Source organism: Hipposideros armiger, unplaced genomic scaffold (assembly GCF_001890085.2).
Source record: "Hipposideros armiger isolate ML-2016 unplaced genomic scaffold, ASM189008v1 scaffold_17, whole genome shotgun sequence".
NCBI lineage: Eukaryota > Metazoa > Chordata > Mammalia > Chiroptera > Hipposideridae > Hipposideros > Hipposideros armiger.
Window position 1 is genome coordinate 6,539,182 of NW_017731367.1, and position 8,603 is coordinate 6,547,784.

Sequence of the window (8,603 nt, forward strand, 5' to 3'; positions counted from 1 at the left end):
CTCCTCGCCTGCCCCCTCCCCCATCCACCGACTCCAGGCCCCCAGACCCGAGTACAGGCGCCCCACGCATGGGGTGTCTGCGAGCATGGGGCTGTCATGGCAGCAGAGAGGGGCCAGTCCCTCTGGAACACATGGCATGCGCTGCTGTCAGCCTTCCCCAAACGCACTGCGAGTCCTGGACATCAAACCCACCTCTCCCTAACTGGGTGTCCTAGGAGCTTTGTGGGTGCGATGGGGGAGCCCCGCCCACCCATCCGTTCCCAGGGAAAGCTGCACTGTCCAGAGGGGAGTGGGCCAGGCCCCACCCCACAGAGGAGCTCCTGGATTAATTCCGACCCGCTTTGCAGCTCCGTGGGTGGCTCCACGGCCTCCTTGCCGCTCACTGGCCTGAGACTCACGTGGCCGTGACCTCTGTCCCACTCGCGGGAGACCAGAGTGTCCTGCCTGTAATTGCCAGTTTGGTGTAGTGACCATTGACGGACAGCTCTTTAGAGTGTAGGGACACCCCGGGGAGGAGAGGGCCGGAGTCGGGGACAAGGTGGCCGGGCCCAGCCATGCAGAGGAGCCTTAGAAATAAATCCATCTCGTGAGTCCAGTTGCTTCTTGACTTGCGTTTGCTTAGGAGGGGAAGCAGTGTGCGTCCTTTGCCCACCCCTCCTCAGCCCGCAACGTCCTTAAACTTTTCTGAAAATCAAGCTGTAGTTTACAGGGAGTCCGACCTGTGGAGGGACGGCGCGGGTCAACCTCTTGCATTCTCAGCTTTAGGAGTGGATTCTTAGTCATGGGGGGCTGGGGGTGGGGTGGGGCATGTGTGCTGTTGCTTGGCACTGCCCTTGCTTGTCCCCCTCCCCCCGCCCCCTGCTGCCCGCCCCCAGGCCCGAGCTGCACAGAGGTCGCAGGGAGGGGCGGGCCTGAACTGTGAACCCGCCCCACAGAGGGCTCCCTGTGCGGCCCTCACCTCGCCCCACGCCCAGCACGGGTGACCGGACCCCCATCTCTTCCACCTGCCACCTGAGTGCGCACCTGTCCGCTGAGGGACGGTCCTGTTTACAGCCGCCACTGTCCCCGCTCGTGCAGCCTGATTGGAGGGTTCCCATTCGCTCTTCTCAAAGGAAAGCCCCTCGTTTACTCCGGTCTCTGGACAAGACCTTTGTCACAGAGATAGCAGTTGGGCCAAACGGCTCTGAAGAGTGAGGTTTGTGCCAGCCACCCGTTGGCACTGCCCATCCCAGCAGGGCTGGCAGTGGGCAGGGAGGCTGCCCAGAGCCAGTTGGCGCTCAGTGCCCAATGGTGTCTTCCAAGCCCTCACCCGGGGGAAGAGGAACATCCGTTCAGCGGCGTGGGTGACCCCTCTCAGACTCCTGGCTGTCGCTGGCACCCCTGCTGCCCGCCCCTTCTGATGGGAGGTCGTCGTGCAGCCAGGCCAGCCGGACACGGGCTGGCTGCACAGCTGTGTCCGCTGCCTGTCCCACCTGCCCCAGGCCTTCTTCTGCCTGAGGCCGTCCTGGGCGGGGCTTTCAGGCAGGACGGCAGCCACAGCCGCACCGGCTGCCAGCAGGGGCTCCAGCCCCACCAAGAGCATCAGGATGCCCAGGTTGTTGTTGGAGCTTTGTCTCCAAATGGCTGGGAGCCCCTGACCAGCCACAGCCTCTGCCGTGTCCCAGCCACACTCACTGAACGGACGGAGTGATGCAGGGCGGCCGCCCAGTCCCTCCTCCACCTCAGAAGAGCCGGGCTTTCGCGGCGTGCGCGTGCTGATTCCTGGGGCAGGGCGAGGCCTGCGTTCTGCGTGTGACACAGGCTGCAGCACCACCTTGTAACAGACTTGCCGAGAGCGTGTCACAGAGGGAGAGGTCCTAGACAGCCTGCACTTCCCTCTTGGGCGGCTGGTCCCCAGGTGTCTGCCGGGTGGGAACTCAGCTGAGGGAGAACCAGCATCCCGCCCCGTGCCCATGTTCCTGGTGACACGAGTGGTGGCATGAGCCAGGCAAGACCCGAGGCTGCAGTGTGATGTGGCTCACTGAACCCCCACAGGGCCCGTGCCGGAGGTCCGCAGGTGAGCCCCATTCAGTGTTTGCAGATGAGGAAACTGAGGTTCAAAGAGGTGAAGCCACTGTCCCCGCCTGGGCTGCTGTCCCCGTGAGGGGACGCAGCACAGGGCCTGGTCCAGGGCTCCTCTTCTCAATGCTCGTCTTACCAGGACCCTGTACAGACTGACGTGGAATTGCCATTGGCTCTTATGCCAGTTGGACCGGAGTCCGAGTGGTGTCAGTGTTTTACGGGAGAGGCTGTGCGCGTGGGGAAGGGGCTCCTGTACCTCTCTGTCAATTGGGCTGTGACCTAAAACAGGAATAAAAAGCAAAATCTTTAAAAAACAAACAAGTAAAAAAAATAATAAATACAACGGGCAGTGTTTCCTCATCTTTAAACTCTGGACTAACCTCAGCACTGTAAGCAGCAATGATCTGCTCCTAGAAGGTTCTAGTTGTGCTCTTGGAAAACAGTCGGGTTCCCTGTTTTGTGGGGTGGGCACAGATCCTTGAGGACCTGCTCAGTTGACCTCGGAGGTATCGATGCGCTCACGTCACGTCTCCTGCTTTTCCTGGGGGGAGTGGCTCACTGAACAGCACGGGGGACGCACGTGCCCACAGACCGACCGCCTGGCCTCCAGTCCTGCTGCCCTCACTCGCTTCCACTGTGGCTTTGGGCGGATGGACGCTCAGCGTCCGGGGGCTCCCATGTGCCCCCGCTGTGGCCTGGAGTCTGAGGCCCTTCCTTCTGGCTCTCTCTCCCCCTAGCAGCCTGGGGGGGCTGTGGGGTGTGTGTGGGGTGTGGTGTGAGTGTGGTGTGTGTGTGTGGGGTGTGGTGTGTGTGTGGTGTGTGAGTGTGTGTGTGTGTGTGTGTGTGTGTGTGGTGTGTGTGTGTGTGAGTGCGCACACACACTGGGAGACAGAAGCCCTGATTCCTCTTCACCTGAATGGAAGGTTTCCAGTTGTGTTGCCCAGAAGGGGCACCTGACGTGTGCATTTTCTGAGGCCATTGACGCCCAGACCTGTTTCCTTCGCTCCCCGCCGTGACCGCGATCCCCGGGTTTAGTCATCGGCAGATGCTGCTCTTCACCCACAGAGACTCTGGACGTCGTGGGGCTGTCGGTGAGCAGGTGGCGCAGCACACGGACGTTACCCACTCTGGCTCTTTTTGCTTCTTATGCTTGGAATCCTGTAGGAGGTTTTCTCTACTCCAAGAATCCAGAACTTTCTTTCTGATGTGGCTCAGCCTCCCAGAGCTGAGTGTCCCTTCTCCTCTGAAACCGTGTCTTTCTCGAGGACGAGGATGGGGACACCGCCCTCCCCGTGTCTTCATGGCTCCCTCCCTTCCGCTTCCTTTGTCTTTTTGCCCAGATGCCAGAGACCTCCAGGAGTCAGTCTCTGATGTATTCCTTTTTTCATCAGTGTCTACTTTGTTATTTCGCTTCCATTATTTTTAAAATGTCTGCTTCCCACTTTGGTTCTTTCCGAGAGCTCTTTTCTGGCTCCCTGCGTGTTCTTTTGCTTTCACAGCGAACTATTCTTACATTGTTGGCACAGATGCCTCTAGTTTCTCCCCAGACGATACATTCTGCTGCTTTGAAAGTCTCGTCCCCGTTTTCTGGGCGTTTTCGAGGTGTGTGGCTTGACGATTTGCCTTCCGTGGTCCTCAGTCCGCTGGTGTGAATCACTGTTGTCTGCTCGTATTTACGGGAGTGTGGCTGAAGCTGCTTCTATCCTCCAGCCCGTGTTGGGGAGCCGGGTAGGTGGCAGCTGTCAGCGTCTTACCACCGTGCCCACGACTGCTCAGCTCTACCTGGCCCGTTCCCCCACCCCAGGCACCTGGGAGCCCAGGAGTGGAGGGGTCTCTGTTTCAGGTGTCGTGAGTGTGAGGATAGAAGCCACAGGTTGTGGCAAGAGCAGACTGGCAGGTGGTGGCCCCCTCGAGTGAACCGGGCAACTTTGGGGTCCCGTGGAGGCAGATTCCTCCACTTCTCCTGCTGAGGGAGCCGTGAGCTGGGGCAATGCCCCGACATCTGCTCTGTGGGCAGCTCCTGGCCTCCGACCTCCACCTTCCGGCCCTGCAGTTTCCACCCTCAGGGAGGAAGTGTGCACACGCGCACACATGCACACGTGCGTGCGCACTCTCTGTGTCTGACTAGAGGAGATTTCACATCTGTGCCCCTTTCCCTCCACGCTTGTCCCCCACCCTGCTTTTCTTAGCCGTCCAGCGAAGGCCAAGTGTCCTTGTCTCTCCCGTTCTACCTGCAGAGTCTTACCTGCACCTCCTTTCAAAAGCTCAGTGTACCCCGTGTTCTAGCTTACGGACATTTTCTTCCCCTGCTGGATCTCTCGGGTTCATCTCTGAGCTTTTTAAACAAGTAGTGGCGTTTCTGACACACGATCATGGGGAGATGGGTGGAAGGCTGGGTCGCTGGTTGGATGGGTGGGCGGGTGAGTGAGTGGATGGACGGACAGAAGGCCTCATATTGAACCCTTTTCCCAAAAGCCCACCCTGGCCTCACTTTCTGAAGAATTTGCTTTGACGTCTCACTCCTAGGGATGTAGAGTTTAATGAGACCTGTTGCTGCTTCTTGGTCCCTGATGGACGCCTGTGGGAGGAGACAAGCACAGGCTCCCGCCCCATCCAGCCGCCCCCTGCTCAGCTGGCCGGGCAGATGCAGAGACACACGCACACCCTGGGTTTCAGGTGGCTCTTACATGCGGGGGTGGGGGGGTTGGGGGGTGGAGGGCAGCCTTGGGCCCCAGATGGTTTGCATTTGTTGCTGAGAACGCCGGCCATCTCAACAGACATGGCTGAGGTCAGGGTGACATCTAGGGGGCCAAGCCCGAGGCGCTCAGTCAAGAAGACTAATGACCCTGCCACTGGTTTGTGCCTGGGCCCCGGGCCCCGCGGACATGTGGAGCAAACCCTGAAACCCACCAGTGTTTGGGGACGGCCCTTGTCATTTCTGGCTTTTCGTGGATGAGCCTGTATTTCCCCTTGGAGTGCGGGTAAAGCTCATGTATCAGAAACTGTGGTAATGCTTTCCTCCCACAGAGGAAGGCTTCCATTTAGCTTTCTCTAGCTTCCCCCCCCCCATTAATTATCTAATTACAACCACATTCTCCCAGAGAGCAGCCTTTGACTTTCTGCCCAGGGCCACTTACTAAGGCTGCATACTCAAAGCGCTCAGAACTTGAAAAAGAAGTGTGTGTGTGTGTGTGTGTGTGTGTGTGTGTGTGTGTGTGTGTTTCATGCACACGAGTTGTAGGGAAAATGTGTCTTAGCTTCTTCAGATCTTTGTCTTGACTCAGCAAAGCTCTTGAGCTCCCTGATGAACCGGGTGTCAGTGTGGAGCTCGGGGTCCCGTGGGCAGGGAGCTGGGGGCGCCAAGAGGAAGCACACACTGCCTGCTGCCCGCTGCTGAGCGGCGCCAGGGTCCCAGGCTCACAGTGACACACACCCACACTGACACACTGACACACACTGACTCACACTGATACACACTCACACCGACACCCAGGCACCTGCACACACACACACACGCTCACACTGACACACACACTGCTGAGGACTTCACCCACTGCTGTATCCTTCTGTGTTTGTGTGCCTTTACGTGTCCTCGTCCTAGGATCTGGGTACCTCTCCCTGACCCATCCCTGCCACCCTGCAGCAAACCCCTCATGGCGACACGGTGACCTGGTGACCCATCTGGCAGCCTCCTGCTTGGTGAAGCCATTTCTGAGTCCCCCCTCCCTGTCCAAGCCCCAGCTAGCCGCTGGCGAAGACCTAGTCCTGGTCCGTCTGTCTCAGCGCTTAGCTCCACAGCCGCAGTGCACCTCTGGGGTGGGGGCACTCCTGGTGTCAGCATGCCCCCAATGTGCAGACGGCTCGCAGGGGACTCTCGATGACCGGCCTCGCCTCCTTTGGGGTCTGACGGTTACCTGGTAGCTCGTGTGTGCTCGCCAGCCACGGAAGCGAGTGCTCTGGGCCTGAGGGGCCGGCACTCACGCCCCCGAGGGAAGCAGGATGCCAGGGGCTCCCAGCCAGCCTTGCTGGGTGTCCTGAGCAGGGTAATGCCATCAGTCCGGGCTTGGCTGCAAGCTGGCTGGGGGTATTGTAGGACTGGGGTCCTGCAGAACTGGGCAGTCAGCCTGCAAGCCCCCACCAGCAGGCAACAGGCCAGAAGGTGCCGTGGCCACCTCCTTTCCTCGCCTCCTGTCCACTCACCTCCTGTCCCCTCCCCACACCCCTCACCTCCTGGCCACCTCACAGTCACACAGTCAGCGCCCGAGGCCTGCACAGCCTTATGGGGGAGACGACCTTGGTGGGTGCAGGAGGCAGGAGATTCTGCCCTCAGGGTCTGGGAGTAGCAGGAGGGGCCCTGGGAAGGGAGGTGGCAGTTTGGCTTGGGCCCCTGGGGACAGCAGCTTGCTGACACCTGGTGGCCCCGACAGGAAGAAGCATGCATGAGGGAAGCGCCTGTTGTCTGCGCTGCCACCTGTCCCCTCCCCACACCCCTCACCTCCTGTCCCCTCTGTGAGAAGCTGCGTGCCCCGGACACGACACGCCGAGGGAGGCAGTGCGGTCTCATGCCCCCACCTCTCTGTCTTGCAGACTTTCCCTCGGGGCTGTTGCACGTGGAATTGGGATGCGTCCAAGTCTGTAACTTCTGAAACCTGAGCAACCTCAAGCGAGCTTCTCACTCGTCCCTCCAGTAAGACACTTAGACGAGGGGACAGCAGTGGCAGCAAGACCGGACCCCGCACCCTCCTCTCCCAGAGACGGCCCCACAGAGGACGTGACACTCACTGCCCTCCTTGCTGGTGACGTGTTCCTTGTCACCCACGCCGCTGTTTGGACTTTTCTTCTGGGGTTTATTTGGGGGGTGAGGGGGGATTTTTTCTGAAAATCTCTAGATTCAGGAACACACGTGTGAGGATTTAGATTTTGGACTTGCATTTCCCTCTCAGTGCCTTTTGTAATGTATGTTTTTTAATAAAACAGAAATGCATTCCTGTACCATTCTGTTTAAACTGGACCAAGGCTCTCAGAACAAGGACCTCACGTCCCCTCCCGCCCCAAACCCCTGCATGAATTTTGCAAGTAAGCCTGGAATAATTCCCATGCTCCTTCTCTTTCTCCATGATTCGCTCGGCTAACCATTTTTTTTTTATATTTTCTGTTTCAGTGTATATGTTGCTTATTTGTTTTATTTATTGAGATATTTTTAACAAGCTCAGCGACTGCAATGTGGCTGTGTATACCGCTCCCCAGCCAGGAACAATAAAGACATCCGTGCAGCCCTGGTTTCCTGTCTGTTCTCTCCTCGACTTCGCAGCTTGGGAAGCCACCTGAGAAAGCTGGAACAGGTTGCAGAAATGAAGATTGTTTCACTTTACAGGGGACAAGGAAGCATGTGAGACATTTAATGCCACATGTAATCATAGAACCTTCTAGAAATGACTTTCTCTAATGTGGCTGAGAGCGTTAGCAGAGCTGGGCCTGGGAAGCGGGTTAGGCTGGCCTCAGCGCCTCCTATGTACCCACCTTCCCAGCGGCCTCAGTGGCTACAGATTATGCCCCCAGGCCACTTCCTGTCCCTTAGATCAGACTCGCCCTCCTGTGTCAGATCCCTGCTGTCCAAGGTCAGCACTCACCAGCGCAAGCTCCGAAAAGCCTCCCCCGCTGCCTCAGCCCAGGTGGGATTCCCGACTGTCCGCAGACATGACATCCATGCCACTCCTTCGCACTTCTCGGTGGGTCACTGTCTGCCTGAATATGTCCAGCCCCCGTGTTCATCGTATGTCCACATGCGACTGCCCAGCCCCAGGGCCTGGTCCACACAGCAGCCTGGGGTTAAGGATGGAGCACATGTTTGTGCAGGAAAGAACTGAGGTCAGAAACCCCAAAAGGACCACCGTCTGCCAAGGGCCAAGAAGGAGTATGTGGCAGGGGACGGTGCAGACACGGTTCCCTGCGGAGCTGGGGCCCTATGTCCCACCTGGGCACCGGTGGGGTTGTGCTGACCCCCAGGCCGAGAGCTTCCGACTGGGCACTGCACCCACCAGGTCACCACCCTGAGCCGCCGGAAGCATGTCCCTTGGAGGACACCTGATATGAGGGTCTGCTAGATGAAGCTATCCACGGACTGGGGGCTACACAGACCCCCACCCCCAGCTCCCAGACAGGGTCCAGGGAAAGGGGGTGTCGGCAGGACTCTGGCCTGGGAACCCCCTTTCCTCAGCCCTGTTCTTTCTCCCTGGCCGAGCGAAGGACAGAAGCTCCAAAGATGCCAGCCCGATCTCAGCACAGCTTCCCTGGGGTCTGCCACCACCTCCAGGGGTCCCGTGTACCTGGCCGGGGTGCAGTCCCTGCAGCACGAGCCCCCGGCCCCACGGCACACAGCCCGTGTGCACGCACGGGCACGCGCACACACTTAACCCCCCACAGGGACCTTGGGAGGGCTGAGCTGGGCATCCGTGGGTGGTGCTGGCAGAGAGGCCGGCCCGGCCCTGTGCTGACCCCCAAGGCGCTGTCAGGGCCTGTTGAGCTTACAGTGCCTTTTTCTG

General features: G+C 59.0%; 1 protein-coding gene across 1 annotated transcript in view; it reads left to right on the forward strand.

The window, feature by feature from the left end:
* The window catches only part of TWIST2 (twist family bHLH transcription factor 2), a 48,348-nt gene extending 41,016 nt beyond the window's left edge, over positions 1-7,332 (forward strand). The window contains exon 2 of the mRNA XM_019628179.1: positions 6,649-7,332. The gene's annotated coding sequence lies outside the window, so the exon portion shown is untranslated. The remainder of the gene's footprint in view (positions 1-6,648) is intronic.
* Positions 7,333-8,603: the final 1,271 nt, after the last annotated feature.